Source organism: Polyodon spathula, chromosome 14, assembly GCF_017654505.1.
Source record: "Polyodon spathula isolate WHYD16114869_AA chromosome 14, ASM1765450v1, whole genome shotgun sequence".
Lineage (NCBI taxonomy): Eukaryota > Metazoa > Chordata > Actinopteri > Acipenseriformes > Polyodontidae > Polyodon > Polyodon spathula.
Window position 1 is genome coordinate 30,871,599 of NC_054547.1, and position 17,219 is coordinate 30,888,817.

The 17,219-nt window shown below is 34.4% G+C and overlaps 1 long non-coding RNA gene across 5 annotated transcripts in view; it reads right to left on the reverse strand.

Moving 5' to 3' along the window:
• Positions 1-1,057: 1,057 nt before the first annotated feature.
• Positions 1,058-17,219, reverse strand: part of LOC121326937 — a 55,902-nt gene continuing 39,740 nt past the window's right edge. For 2 of the 5 annotated variants that reach the window (XR_005951514.1, XR_005951512.1), the window contains exons 4-6: positions 16,333-16,507; positions 12,990-13,159; positions 1,058-4,411 (exon numbers count right to left, since the gene is read on the reverse strand). This is a non-coding gene — a long non-coding RNA (uncharacterized LOC121326937). Of the gene's footprint in view, positions 4,412-7,088; positions 7,640-12,989; positions 13,160-16,332; positions 16,508-17,219 lie in introns of those variants that run through there. The other 3 variants (XR_005951513.1, XR_005951515.1, XR_005951516.1) reach the window with 3 other exon arrangements.

A 17,219-nucleotide genomic window follows, 5' to 3' on the forward strand; every position in this document is an offset into this window, starting at 1 on the left:
TTTAACAATTACAGCTATGGCCAGAAGTTTTGCATCACCAAGAATTTTAGGCTTGAGAAATAATTAAGATGATTAGATGTCACATTTTTCAATTTTTGTCAGTTTTTTGTTAAATATATGGAAAACTACAAAGTAGTAATTCAATATGTTTACATAACAGTTTTCCATTTGCAAACTGGATTCCATACTTTATTTAATTTATTACAATAAGTCAAATAATTTGCAAACTATTTATCAATATTATAAGTCATATTATATATTATATATATATATATATATATATATATATATATATATATATATATATATATATATATATATTATATATTAGGGCATATGTATATATTAGGGATGGGACGGATACAGTGATTCACTGACATGACACATTTCAATTGAAAGCCGGTTAAACTTTTAAATCACACAATTAGGTTGTGCTGTGTGTATAATCTCCAAAGTGCTTTAAATTAAAAATAAATTGTCGCTTTTTAATCTGTAAACAGGTGAGTTTCACGTGGCCAATGCAGATCAACATTGTAAACGTATAAGCATAACAATAGTGTGTAACATCTTCATGTGGGGTTTAAAAAATAATAATAAAAACCTAAACCAACATTTAACATTGTGACGCTCTTAAATTACGTTATTAGTTTTGGATTTTCGATTCAAAGGGAATTGTCGGATTTTAACTTGCCAATTTAATATGGTGACCACATGGCTCGATGTTCAGCTGGATAGTTCAGCTTTTCAACTCACAACCCAATGCATTCTGGTAAGCGTAATCCTGCTTCTCTTAAAGGTAAGAATGGTACCTGAGACAAGTAAAATGTACCAGAATGCACTGGGTTGCGAGTTGAAAAGCCTGAACTGTCCCAAACCGTTCCTCTGCACATGGAGTTATATGGTCACCTTAGCAATTACAAGGCTCTGCACTGGCCACGCGAAACTCACCTTTCTACAGATTAAAAGGCAACAATTTGTTTTAACTGAAAGCACTTTGGAGATTATACACACAGCACAACCTAATTGTGTGATTTAAAAGTTTAACCAGCTTTCAATTGAAATGTGTTGGTTCAGTGAGACCTTAAAGGAAAATTATTTGGAACCACTGTATTCTGCCCATCTTTAATATATATTAGGGCTGCCAATTAATGAGCGCTAATCGCACTCCTCTGTTTGACCCTCTTAGCATACTGAAACTCATTACCTATGGCACCATTTTCAAGTATGTGCAACGCAACTAGTGCAGTCGATGTTAGCATAGAAAGAATGTTGTATAACTGCATTATGAGCAAAGTATAATAATATAATAGTATTTACAATTAAGGAGAATATAACCGTTATTCAATGAATGCTTTATTTTATTTAGGCAATTTTAAGTTATTAATAAAAGAGAATATTTTTCAGGAAAGGAAACCCTTTTAAGGAAACTGATAACACAGGATGCAATATAATTTGAAATGCATTAGGGAGATTGTAGCCGCTAGTAGTATCTTTTTATAACCTCATTGCCAGTTTAAGGCACAGAAAATCTTTGACAGTTTGAAGCTGATCAAATAAACCCAAACTGGATAAGGTTTGAGGTGTGTGTGTGTGTGTGTGTATGACACAAATTAGAGCTGATTTGCCCATCCCTAGAATAATCCCCTGGATACTCTATGCAAGTACAGGTGTCCTGAAAATCCAATTAACAGAACCATGGTCAGCAATAAATAATATTTAAAAAAAGGGTGAACAAAAATGTCATTATACCATACTCCAGCTATCTTGCTTATTAGTCCCTCTCTATGGAGGATATATTTTCCTTGTCTATCAAAATTAACTTCCATATATCTTTCTAGTTATTTATAAACTGTATCTGTGGACAAAATTCCACTCATGATTGCACCAGTCTTGCTTCTTATAATTAATGATTTTTCTCTTGCTTTAATGTTGTGAGACACATCCTCAAAAGTGCTGAAGAAAGACCTATATTGTGTTGAAATGATCCATTTCAAAATTGTTGATCCTTGAAGGGTCAATAGACTTTATCAACAGCGAACTCATCCCACTGTTTATTCTCCTAGAAAATTCATGGCATAGAAAGCAGATTCATGCTTTTCAGTGTGAGAAAAAAAGTGCTTAAGAATGGAGAGAAGGTTGGAAGGTTGAAGAAGAAGAAGAAGAAGAAGAAGAAGAAGAAGAAGAAGAAGAAGAAGAAGAAGAAGAAGAAGGAACATTCCAATATGAGGCATAGTGGGATAAGTGACCACTGCAGTGGAACAGAAAGACCTTATGAAGCTTAAAACTGTTTGCAAGGATGAAGCAACCATCCACCAGGCTGTGGTAAATGAAATAACATCAGAGAGGTGATTTGCAAGCATGTAATGTGCTTTTGTCTAGTTCTCTTGGAGGGGGGAAGTCTTTGCATGTCCTTCCCAGCAGGGTCCCAGTGTTTCTCCTGCTGGATACAAAGACCAAGAGCCCAGACCACTCCTCCAGCCACTCAGCCCCTGTGCAGCCCATGCTCAAATCCAACCAGGTTCAAGGGAAGAGACAGAACTGTCCACATCAGTTTCCTTTTGCAATGCAGGTTAAAATGCAAAACTCCTGAGTGAGCACAGCTGGAAGAAACTTTCACCAAGTGGATTTGTGCCAGATTTCCTTTTTTAAGGACAGAATTTAAATCAAATTTATTTCTTTTGTTTTTATGTATCCCCCAACTCCCCTTGAAACTACTTACAATAAAGGTCCCTTGCTGACTGTAATGAACTATTTTCCTAGATGAAGGAAGAAGTTTATAATATATGGGTTAATGGAAGTTGTTTGTTTTCAGATGTCACTACATGGAGCCTATGAAAACCATGGATGGATTCAAAAGAAATCTTAGAAACAGCCCGGTGAAAGGGTGTTGCACTTGCAAATACAAGCACACCAGTCCCAATGTACCATTGAAATGTAATTGATATTCCTTAAAAGCTAACTTTATTGAGAACAATACAATGCAAATAAATCTGATTTACTTTATCCTCAAGAATAATATTTTCATCAGCTTTTTTGGTGAAGGTAACTGAATGAATTTGGACCATACCTCTTCAAATAGGGAAGAATTGATTTTAGTGAAGAATAGTCATGAATTAAAACAATTTCATAGTTTGCTAAAGAAGTAATATTATAGCTAATTCACTTGCTTCTTGTGCTTTTCACACCTCTGAAAGCCTGGGTTTCAACACAATTCAACACAACATAGGGTTCACCACAGCAACAAAGAGAAATTTAGGGTCCACCAGAGAACCAAAGAGAAATATAGGGCCCACCACAGAACCAAAGAGAAATATAGGGTTCACCATAGGACCAAACGACATTCGTGTAATATATAACATGCAGTCTAAACCATAGTGCCAGTGCTACTTCACATAAACATTTCAATGGTAATTTCAGACACAAACTGCCCCAGTTGCTATCTTGAGCCACCAGGTACAAATTTCCATATATTGTCCGAATACCCCGGTGCTCTGAGGTCGCTGTCTTTCATTCTCTGTTGTGTGCTGATTGAGAGGTACTATACACTTGCAAGCAGAACTGCAACCAAAAAAAATTATATTGTCATGAAACGGATTCTGGTTTGCAGAGGTATCATTTTCTGGCATGAACCGTGCCAAATGATCTCATCCTCTATAACAGCCTGGGTGTCTGCTGTGGTTGAGTGGGCGAGTTGATATTATATATTTTATTGAGCTTTACTTTCTGTGTATTTGTTTAGAAGTTTGTTTTCCAATTTGTGATGTTGTTCACGTATCATGATGAGATTTATTGGTTGTTTGATTCTATCTCCTTGTTCATAGCTATAAAAAATTGAAAGAATATGAAACACACTCACATAGCAGCCTTGGATTTCTTGTAATGTGCACCTTGAAAAATCTACTATAGTACATCAAATGCTGTTGCCTTGCAGTACAGGTGTTGGCTTGTGCAAATTTGTAAAACAAGACCTTAATAATATAATTACAGTAAACAATTACACAGAATAATTATGTACTTAAACTTAATAACTTTAGCAGACTTTTTCCTATGGAATCCTTGACCTGCAGCAAAGAGAAAAAAAAATGAAAGGGAAACCTTTACATGTATATATAAGAAAACAACTTACAGGCATTTACTGAATTCCTGTGAAATAACAATTACAATCTCAAAGACTCTAGCAGCTCTGCTTAAAGAAGGTTAGTCAATCAAACAAACAAGTAAACAAAACTGTGGTAACCAGAACAATGGCCCGTGACAGTTGCAGATGTGCCTCTCCCTGTGGGTCTCTCTGAAATGCCCACCACCTGCAAGAACTCCAGGATGTCTGATTTTCTTTCACTTGGCTGCATCAGAACCTTGTGACACTTTCGTTCGCAGTGAAAGGAACTCTGGAATTTACAGTATTTTATCCCTGTGGGGAGAGACAAAAGGGTATGGGGGAAGGGTTAGGGGTTTACATTGGTGCTACCATGATGCCTTGCACCTGGCTTTTAAATGACAGGAATACAAGGTGCTTTTAATAATATTCAACTACTAATATTCAAAACATTACTACTGTTGCTTTCAAGTACTCTGATGTTAGGACCAAGGCTGTTGTTTTTTTACCCATTTATATTATTTGAATGCATGTAAAACAGACTTAGAAATCTCAAGGAAATTTAATGGATACTGCAAAATAAATAAGTACATACGTATAATGATAATTATAATAATGATTTGTCTTAAGAAGAGTGTTGTGCTGTTTGTGAAAGTCTATCCTAAACACTGGGGTAGCTCAATAGGCTGTAATGTAACCCTAAATGAAGAGCTGGCTTTTCGATAACAGGTTGTTTTGAGCTTGTAAGCCCATTACTTACCTACAAGTCTACTTTTCTGTTCTTCAGCCATAAAGGGTGTGGTTAATGAAAGGGAAAGAGACAGCTATTGAGAGATAGTGTGAGGGTGACAGAGGGATAGAAACAGAATATTCTCAAATGGAATTAATTATAAATAGACATAAAAACAGCTCTAAATACCACCATCAGTGGAAAATGACACCTCGTGTTGACACCTTTTTTACTGATAGAAATCTGTTTTACCTAGTGGTACTTATAAGTTAAAAAGAAGTGGAGCTACATTTTACTCAGTTCGAATCGATAAAAACTACATTTTTGAAGAAGGCGTACAGGTATACAGAAGTGTCTCTGCTTCACTGTTTATCAGTCCTGACTTTTCCTTTTCAGTCCGATTTTATACACAGCCCATTTAAAGAGAAACTGTCCTCGGCCCCAAAACCTCAAAAACAAACCTCTTTTGGAATCTGAGGGCACGACTGTATAATCACAAAGAATTTCAGAGAGACGTGCTGCCCAGCAGCAAATTAAAAAGTTTAGGCCTCAAAGAATAAGCGGCCTTGTTTGGCTCTGCACACTGCAGCTGCCTCTTTTTTTTGGTGGTTTATTACACACGGGCATCTAATGAATGGGAGCTGCTGTTTTACAGTACGTCACAATTACAGGACTGATCTCCTAGCCCACCAGAGATCTGACTGATCAACTGCAAGGCACTGCCATCATAATTCTTCCTAGGAATGGGAGTATAAAGAGGGTTTGTTGGTGGTTGGCTAGACCTACAAAGTCCTGCCTTTAGGGCCTGTTGATGCCATCCCTAGTTGTGTTTTTTGGCATAGTAAGGTACAGAAACATGGATTGTTCCCTTGTTTGAGAGAACCAAAATAGTGTAATGATGGACATTATAGTAGTCAGTCCTCAGGTTCAAGCTGGGTTAGGACTTCCAAGAGTGGGGGAAGAGGCTTTCTCACAGTGTTCGTTTATACTTTTGTTTCAGCCTTTCTTGTATCACTTCTACTAGGACCACATGAGGATGACAACTGACAATCTATGATCTTTGAAGAATGGTGTGATTGGGCAAGGTTTTTCTGTGTTATTTTCTTGTTTTTATTTTCTGTGCAAATTGCTTTTGATCATATGCTTACACCCTTCTTCAGGCTGTAGGGACTAAGGGACCCCCCACTGTGCAGTTATTCTGAATGGGATATACCTTGGGACGTCATGACTTTAAAAATATCATTGGTGCCCATTAAAATTCCTTAAGCACCTATTATCTACAAGATTATTCAAGCTATGCATACAGGTGGGATTTGTCTCTAGATGTAAAATCTATTTGCATTCTAATCCCACTGCTGTTCTTTTACTGGACTCGATTTGCAGTAAAACTGTATTCCTTGCCTAATTTACATGACAAGAAACAAGTGGATTCTAATTAACCCCGCAGGCCAATCCTAAATTTATATGAACAAGCATAATTACCTAAAGAATGTGCTCCAGGCTTTTAGATATTTCTTTGATCATGCCTCTATATAATGTACATTTTCATTACTTCACAAACAGATATTGTCTTGCACATTTTTATTGTCAAGTAGTTCTGATTTATTACAGTTTATCTCCTAAAAGATTCCAAGACCTACATTGCAATATGTGTTAGCCATAATCATTAGGTCTAGATCTTTTACTGTATGAAGTAAAGCATTTTCTCTCATGCTTAAGAACACATTGATCATTAAATAAAGGAGCAGAATTATAAAGCAGGTAAGGAAGCATTATACGGCACTTTTCTTTTTGGAAACAGTATATTATTATTATTATTATTATTATTATTATTATTAGTCATTTAGCAGACGACTTACAGAGACTGGGGGTGAACTATGCATCACAACTGCTGTTGCAGACTCACTTACAATAGGACCTCGGTTTTACGTCTCATCCAAAGGCCAGGACGTATGTTACACATGCGTCCTTTCCATAACAGAATTCTACAAATGTCCTCCCCATACATCAATCTGAAATCCCACATTTCATGAAAAAATTTGATTTTGAAGTTCATTTTTTTAAAAAAGAACTAATTTTAATTCAAAAGTACATACAGTTTTCCTATTCATGACTCTTATGTCCACATATTTATTGTCTCCCAATTCTACCTTAAAAATATTTAATGTCTCCCAATTCTACCTTAAAAGCGAATGATAGATTAGATATATATATATATATATATATATATATATATATATATATATATATATATATATATATATATATATATATATATATATTATTAGCCACAGTTACAGAATCAACCTTGCAGAAATTAGACCAAATTCCTTCACAGATTCAGGTGTTTTCATGCTTGCTTCTAGGCCTTGATGGGCTTGTTCAGGCAGTGAGTCCACTTCTAATCTATTCTTCAGATTTCTACATGGAATAAATCTGACCTTGTTCTCTTTACAAGCTTGTATGTTGACCCAGCAACCAACACATTGTCCAATTGTTGTGTTTTCCAAATTAAACAATCCCCAATCTGGCCTTTCCACCATGTTTAGCTTTATTCATGTAAGACCATACCATTTCCATCAGCAGATGTTTGAATTATGTCCATCACTTTGCTTTTGCACCACACATTCTTGCAGAACCCATAAATAGATCCACATGCTCCATAAGATTGGGCAGAGCTGAGCACACTTTTGTCTGAGGCTTTCTTTTTCACATACTCTCTCCTGACGGCTTTTATTTGATTACATATAAGTGGGTTCACTAAATACACAGTCCAATCTTCATATCACAGCAAACCTTCACAGACCAGATGACTATGAAAAGAATGAAATAATACCAGTCAACAAGTTTTCAAGTATTAGAATACTGTACTCACACAAGAAACAACATTTTTACTATTAGCTGGCTTTGTGATTCGAGCAGCAGCTGCAGTCCCGGTTCACTTCAAGCCAGTGGTAGACCTGTTGACTCTGGTACCTTTCATACCGCATGAATGCACCTGTTGCTACTTTATTGTAACCAGTTCAGAGCTGCAATCAAGATCAAGGAACAGTTTACTGGCATCTGCACTGGCCTCTCTCTCTCTCTCTCTCTCTCTCTCTCTCTCTCTCTCTCTCTCTCTCTCTCTCTCTCTCTCTCTCTCTCTCTCTCTCTCTCTCTCTCTCTCTCTCCCCCCTATAGTCAAACATGGTGTAGTGTGGGTGCTACGTAAGCTTCCACACAAAGCTCTGCCCATCCTTCCAATCCAAATATGAAGGACAACCCTGGATAGTCACTACTGGGCTTACCTCAAAGAAACACTGGCAACAGAGTCTAATTGAGCAGAATTGTGTGGTAGTTTGAGGGCTAAGTGGAGAGAATGCTTGTGCATAATAACTGCAGTGTCACCCACCGTCTTGCTTTTGTTATATAGTGACACCAATTTTTGGTGCCTTTTGGGCAAAGTGTTGCCACCTTTATTGGCTATAATTTATACCAATGTAATTTTCTATGTATAGCTCGACAGTTTACCAATTGACATGGATCAGTAAAATATAAATTCTGTATATTGCAATACTAAATAATGTTTAGTTTTTCCAAGCAAAAAAATGTGATGTTGTTGATGCTGAAATATGTCTGTAACTACCTTTTCATTGTACAGATTGTACATCAACTTTGATTCTGTGACAGCAGAGCAGCTTATATTTATTAGATTTATTAACACTCAGTTTATTTACTTTGCCTAAAGGTACCAATTCCTTGCAATCACCATACAACCCTACTATAAGAAGGAATGCATATTGCTATAACTATGGCAAACCAAATGATCATTTCGAGATATCTCAAATTGAATTACAGATCTCTTTAATTGTGCAATTTTTAAGATATATGTAAATCGATTAGACATATGTAAATATTAAAAAGATATATCATATTGAGTTACAGATATCTTTAAATACTATGGAACCCATATGGATTTTGCTAGCATGGTACATACACCAAACTGTCATTTAAAGATATCTTAAAATTAAAGCATTTTTATAACTTCCTGTTCATTTAGAGGTATCTTTAAATCATTTGAAGATATCTTGAAATGACTTCCAGATCATTTAGAGATCTCTCTAAATAACTTCCTGTTCTTTAAGAGATATATTTAAATGGACAGAAAGTCCATTCAAAACATAGAGCATTTTCACAGGAAGTAATTTCGAGTTATCTTGAAATAGCGTCCTGTTCATTTGAAGATATCTTAAAATGACTTAGAGATATTTCTAAATGAACAGGAAGTTATTTTAAGATATCTTAATTGAATTTCAGATATCTTTAAATTATTTAAATATATCTCTAAATGAATTTTAGATATCAAAATGATTAGGAGATATCTTTAAATATTTAAAGATATCTCTAAATGATCATTTGACTTGCCATACACACCAAACTGTCATTTGGAGATATCTTAAAATGGGGGTTTTAAAGATATCTCAAAATTATTTTCAGATATCTCTAAATAACTTCCTGTTTGCTTAAAATATCTTGAAATCATTAAGAGATCTCGAAATAACTTCCTGTTCATTTAAAGATATCTCAAAATAATTAAGAGCTCTCGAAATAACTTCCTGTTCATTTGGAGGTGTCTCTGAATGGACAGGAATTCCACTCAAAACATAGTCATTTAGAGATATTTTTAAATTACTTCCTATTCATTTCGAGATATCTCTAAATGCTCATCCATCAACAGTCCAAAGCACTTTTGACCATTGTTCCATGGTCCAATTTCTGTATTCTTGTACATATTTCAGCCTTTTAGTTTTGTTCCACTTTCTTAACAGAGGTATTCTTACAGCAACACATCCTTTAAGTCCTGATTTCAAGAGTGACCTTCGTATATATATATATATATATATATATATATATATATATATATATATATATATATATATATATATATATATATATATTTTCTCAAGGGAGCATGTGTTTGAATCAAAACATTGGAGGTATTTATAGGTGTTTGACGGCATGACAACTACTTGTTATTGTTTATATTCAACTCCATGATTTATTCTTACACGTTGTAATGGTGTTCTATATATTGTGACATCATTTTTACTTATATCTTTAAATCTATATTAATTCTAATTAACATTATTTTATATAAACTTATATTTATATTATCATGCAATGCTGACTCTGAGGATCAGCTTTGATTTGGCCTCCCCAGCACATCAGCATGCAAAACTTTTGATACAACTGATTGGTCAGTAACAAAATTGCAAAACTGTGTAACATTAAAAAAATGGCTATACTTAAATAAAATTATTGATTTATTTCTCTTCAGAAATCTGATTAACAGCTTTAAAACTTTGTTTAAATAGTCAAATAAAAACATTAATTATGTATAACAACAAGCCTAATGCATTATTTAAATAAAGTATGTATGTATTATTATTATTTCTTATTTATATATTTCCCCTCAAAGAAGAACTTTGTTCCTCCAGACTGGGCCCCCTGTAATCCTGCAAACACCACTATAATTTTGAGTTCTCTTTTGTTGTGCTCCTGTTCCATGCTGACATCATACACTGCTGATCTGTTAAAAAACCCTCTTTCTCCAACAGCAGCAGTTTTGAAACAAAAACTGCCATGACACTGATGAGTAATGCCAACTTGCCAAAAAAATAAAACAGGCTGCTAATCATTGCATACAGCTGAGTCCAGCTGATTATTTCAAAGGTAATCAGAAATATCTCAGCTGTATCTCAGCTGCCACCGACATTTTGTATTAAACCAACTAGGGGAGGGAAAGTTGTCTTTGATTAGATTTTAAAGTTTTAAACGAGGAATATGAATGGATCAGGGCTTTTGCTGAGTCTTGTGTTTTAATATTTACTGACACAAAAGCAAAATTTAATTTGAATGAAGGGACAAAAAAAGCCGCTTGAAAAAGCTGCACATATGGTAGTATATTTTACAGTCAGATTTGTTTCCTTTTATAATCCTAAGTTTTTAAAAAGGAAAAAAAAACACTGAAAATGTGACAAACCTACAGTATTAAGGAACGTAATGCTATTTTCAGTCCAGTTATATATATATATATATATATATATATATATATATATATATATATATATATATATATATATATATATATATATATTACAGGAACATCAGCAAATAAATAAATAAATAAATAACACTCTAAAATAAAATGCAAATCTTAAACTTTCGACTGATTGTTAAAACAAGAAACAATGATACCCAAATGTCTGTGGTATCCTTAAGCTTAAAAAGAATGACACTGCAAAACACCTTTGCTTTAAAATTACAAAAAAGTGCTTTAAAAGTAAATACCTGCACTGTACCTTGTTTTGCCATTATACATACAGTAACTTTGATTCTTTACATGTATGTCTTGTTACAGATGGCTTTCCATAAACAAATCTTGAACTCCACAAATGATATCCAGCACTTTAAACTGTGTTTTAAGTATATTCGTATGTATATGCTCTAGTCAATAAAGTATTTTGGCAGTACTTGAATTTTGTGCATATAAAGTATTTTCCCTAAATGTGTTTATAAGCTGTTTCAGGTCTATGTTACAGTATAGTTAATGTGACTGCCTTCAGATTCACCAGTTTAAAAGAGTCTAGATAATCTGTAGTGGGCTCAGGGTGCATTGCTGCCTAAATAAAATGTAAAGGGAAAAATAATTTGAATAATGTACTGTTATTTTCAAACTGGAGCTTAGATCTAGTTTCTTTGCAAAAAATAGCACGCCCACTGTACAATGTTAAAGATAGCCCTTGATTGTTAAAATCATCTAGATCCTATTTGTATAATAGAGTTTATTTGCAACTTTTTCAGCAGTTGTTCTATGCAGTAACACTTACTGTTTTTTTCATAACAGCCTATTTATTCTTGTATATTCTGTGTTAAAGTAGCCTACCAAAATAATCCTAAGTACTGTACATCAAGAACTGACAAATCACATTGAAGTGTAGGTAGAATGGCTGGAGAATTAGCAGAAATACTACGGTTTCATATTTAAACATTTTTTTTCAGATACATACCACCAAAAATATGTATATTATTTCTATTTTACACGGGTAACTTAATAGTTGCTTATAGTTAAAAGGCTTCTAATCATCCTCAATTGATCCTCTTTGTTCCTAAGCATTAAAACTGTATGTGTATCGATACTGACAACTGCTATATAAAAACCATTTGGTGCACTTTTGATGACTATAAAAGCTAAAATTTCTTCAGTAGAATTAGATAAAATTCATTTTAGTAAAACTGGTTAACAACTTGGTTGTAGAATTGTCACTCTCGAAGATACATTCATTGCACCACATAAAATAATTTCTGTCATAAGTGACTTCAGCAATTTGAACTTCATTTTCTCAGGTAGAAATGTGTCATGGTTGTATCATGGTTTCTGTAATTGAGAGCGATTTCTTGTCTCTTGTGTCTTTAACCAGCATCTATCTAACACCCAGGACACTGATGACAACTCTAGCATGGTGGTAATGTGTTGGATCACATCTTCAATGGTCACACAAGTCTTTCTTTTTTGAGGTCATAAGTATTTCCATGCTTCGTAAAATGCTTGAAAATGGAACTTGGCACACCAGCCAAGAAGACTGAATCTAGCTACCACAATTATTAAGAAATTGTTTTAACTGAACTAATATCTCATGAATGCTTAATGTTTCACCGGTCTATAATAAGTACCAGAAGCAAACAAATTATTTTTGTTAAAACCCCATACTCTTCTTCTAACAGTAAATTACAATTCCATTTAAAGATTAGTTTTGTGGAAGGCAGCACATGTATCTATGCATATATGGAACTGTTGATTTATATGTTTCAGAACTGAAAGTGTTTCAGAGTTGATTAATTCTCTGAGATCAGAAGTAATGCACATGCATTCAGTAACTCTTTTCTTAGCTATTGAAAACATTTAATAAGCTTTTAATGACCACCTAGCACACACCCAGTTCTGAAGGGCCCCCTCACAGCACTCAGTGGAAATCTGTCATTGCCAGCTAAATCCTTGCCTAGGTTGTCAACCATGCCTGTGCTAGACAGGGTCACAGGGTCAAAATCGATTTGACAGGCCACCTGGAGAGCCCAGGCTGTGAACTCACTCAAAAAATGTATATCAGAGTTGGAATGGCCTACCACTCAAAGCTAGGCCTGGGCTAACACTCCAACTGCAGTCCCAGGCCCAACAGAAGCTGGCGCAGGGAGAGGCCGGAGTTGTTGACCCTGAAAGCTGACCCCTTCAAACTTCAGCTGAATTGTTCTGGCAGTCTCCACGGTGACGAGGCACCCCAAGCTTATCCAACTTACTGAAAAAAGGGGAAACAACATTTCAAGAATCTAATAAGCAATAATGCAAATGTTGCTTCCATTTTTTGGCTGTCTTAATTGTTGGCATCTCTTTAGACTTTGGCAGTGTTTTTTTATTATTACTTTATTCACAATTTGTTTTTGTTGTTATTGCAGATTGTACCTTTGGTTTTGAAAGAAACTAGATATGTCAGTGATTATTGGAATTAATCTGGGATTTCAGCTTCCATTGACCATGGAACACACTGAGATGAAAATTAACACAAAAAAGGTCTTTGACTTTCTTAACCCTTTTGTTGTTTTTAAAATTAAGGAATTGTTCGTGCTCAGGCTATAACACAGAACTTCCTCAACAGCCTAGAACACAGAGTTAATGGAGGCCATTACAATGAGAAAAAAACTTCTGAAAAGAACAAATATTGACCTTGACAATGAGCCAGAAAAGAATAATAAACACCTTTTTAAAAAAAAGAAAAACAGATTCTTTATACTATAGTTGTTCTGTGCTTTTTTTATTATTATATTTTTTTAACTGCTTTATTATGCTTTATCTGCACGAGTAAATAAATATAGTATTGCATTTTTTGGACTACTCTAGTAGCCTACCTTTCCATTTTGGTTTCTGAAAATCTTATAGTTGACGTCAGACTGCTACAGATTTTAGAAGTAGTTTAACTAATGAATAAGCCCATACCGTTGTTTTGTTGTTATGCCCTGTGAGTGTTTTTCAGTTGAAGTGAGGTTAGTAAACTGTGTGCTATAACACTCCTAATGCACTAGCCCTATCTTGACCAGGTCTTAAGCTGTGTAAGTAATGCGTGATGATGAATGAGACAGTTAAGAAATGATTGGAATCACTCAAAGCTCGTCATCTCTTTCCATAGACAAACCAGTTTCTAAAACCAACTTTTTTTTTTTTTAATTTTTCAAAAAAAATTATTCAATGTGGGATGCTACACATAGCTAATATTTCCCCACTGGTTGCTAGAATGTTATTTAAAAACAAAAAACAAAAAAAATGATTGAACTTTCACTAAATGTTATTTTTAATTGTATTCATAAAACAAAACAAACAAAAACAAATGCCCTAAATAACTCATGTGTTAAAACTTTGTGAAAATGCTCAGTTTTTTGATAATACAGGTGCGCTTTTAGATAATGATATATGTACCATTGTTTAGGTGGCTGTTGTGTCAGACTCATGTGTAATGAAAATGTATAATAAAGTTATAACAACGTGTCATATTGCATTAACATTTTTAAATACATTAATACAATGTAATGGGTGTTACCAACTGGTTTATCCGCAGACCTTAAGTTAAAGCTAACCACAAGAGTTATACAGATGCATATTAAAGAAAATTGAACACACAGACTAGGCAATACTATTCAATGCCATTAAAATACACAGAGTTGCAATACAGAGAATATTGGAAACGATCGATTGATATGAGGAGAGCTTGAGGGACATTCCGGGAGATAAATAAGTTGCGCGGTTAAATTATTGTACTCATTATTATTATTGCCCAGGTGGCAGTAAACAAAACTTCAGAAACACTTATTGAATGTGACAAATACAAGGTGACAAACAATCAATAGTGGCGCAGTTTTCGCACAGCTTGCTAGATTTGTAAAATTTTTCGCTTTATACAGAAAAGGTGTATAAGCACTTGGTAGACATGCTTTGTAAATACAGACGAATAAAAACATCCCGAGCAACAATAATCGCAATCATCCACGTTACACTTTCTTTTATTGTTCTGCCATAACTTCAAAATAAGAAACAATACTTTTAGGTTTTGACAGACCACCAAGAATTAAAAATCAGAAAATAATTTAATCAGGACCTTTTTTTTCTCACAGTAACATGTCCTTTTTGCCTTATCGTTTAAATAGTCACTCTATCTCCAAACAATGGCAGTGTTTCAGGATACACGTGTAGGGTGTATTATAAAGGCATAATGTCCATCAAGATTGAAGCAAACGAAATATGACCGAGTCCGAAACGATGTTACCTGAGCGTGCCCACAATTTGCTGGCATTGACGTTTACACAAAGTATCTCTATAATCTATTAGTGTGTGTGTGTGTGTGTGTGTGTGTGTGTGTGTGTGTGTGTGTGTGTGTGTGTGTGTTTAAACATGTTTATATCAAAGCGTGGAGATGAGTGACACCGTTCAAGATAATTTCAACAATATAATTTATTGCATACACTGTAATAAATAAATAAATAAATAAATAAATAAATAAAAACGTATTTTGCGTACATTTTTCAATTAATATTGAGTTAATAAAACTTTATTTGTAGATACATTGTAGTGAATGTTTTCGTATTACTAAAGATGCAACATGTTTAAAGTAGTTTACACTAATATTAAACAACTTTTACAGTAATTTAGAAAAAAAAAAACGAAAAGAAACTCTTTTACAGTCTAGCCTACAGTACATATATTCTGCATAAAATAAATCATAATATTTTCTATTAGTTTTACATAAACTGCATCGTCAATATTTCCGTGACAATGTGAAAGTGGCATTGCAAGTTATTTTAATGCAGAAAGTGAAAAGTGATACTACCTCGTTACAGACTAAATGCCCAGGACACACACAGGGCTCGTTTGACTGTACAATGGTAATAGCGGAATCTTAGTGCAGTAGACAGTGAAATCTCATCCAGGGACCTGATTCACGTTTCTGAGGGAGCTGTCATTTCCAGGAGGGGACACAATGACTAGCCCAGGAGTGATAGAGCTCTGATCTCCACGATGAGGAGATAACCACCTGATTAAAATGACTCGCTTGTTCTCTTCAGTCACTCGATCAGCGTGTGAACTCTCCTTATTTACAACCGAATGCAATAACCGAGTCCCCACACTGATTGCCATATTTCTGCCCTTGTTGTACCTTACCTGTCCCATATTTCGTTATATGCAGGTGCAAATTACAAGTTACAATTGAGTTTGACCAGATTATATATAATAATATATATATATATATATATATATATATATATATATATATATAATATATATATATATATATATATATATATATATATATATATATATAAACACACAACTCAAAAGTGTATTTATGGACGTATGCGTTTAATTATTATCTCAAGGCACTGGCAGTATTTAACTGTTCTGCAGAAATGCGACAAAGCAGTTCACCTGGAGGCTGGGCATCCTCATTCTGTGTAACAGTGCAGTATCTTTGGGATTCCGTCATAGAAACTGATTAGGCTTTCTTCTAAAGAAATCCAGATCGCATTGCAGGGATTGGCAGCCCTAAAATGTGATGCAGAGTGTCTGTCTCCTTGAAGTTGCTCTTCGGTGCAACAGGTGCCTGTGAAAATTAATGGGAAATCTGATGAGTTTTTTTTTTCTTAACAATCATCAAGCTTTTCAGACTGCAATAATGTGGCGTGAAAAGCGGTTAGGATGGCGGACAGGTGTGAGGTTGAAAGGGGCTGCTAAAATACATTAAAGAGACACTCCTAAACCTCTAAACCGGTTTGGAGGAAACTTGTCAACAACGATAGGAATTATGTAATTTAATTTTGATAATAACTGAAAATAATAACTGAATATATGTTTTTAATGTTCATTGAAATTCCACAAACGGTAGGCCTACTCATAATATATGTAACATGTGTTTAATTAGGGATGCCTTTATTTAAGAATTTGAAAGAAGAAAAAAATTAGCAAAAACTAAAATGAAGAAATTGCTATAACGAATAAAGTTTGAAGCTATTTATTATATGGTGAATTTTCTTTCCTTGTTATATAGCATGTTGTTCTAATGAGAATATTGCAAATGTCTATGATACATACCTAATTATTTTACAAAAAACAATTAGCAGCCCCTTCTTATTTATTTTGCAGCTGATTTATCTTGCTTTATGTTTGTCATTGCTTACTACCTCTCCCATCAAAGACTCGAATTGACCCCCTGAGAATAAATGAAAGAGACCTCTTACATTCCAGCAATGTCTCCAATAGGGTGGTAGAAAAAGAACCATTCAGAGTTTTAGACCCATGGACCACACTGGAGCATT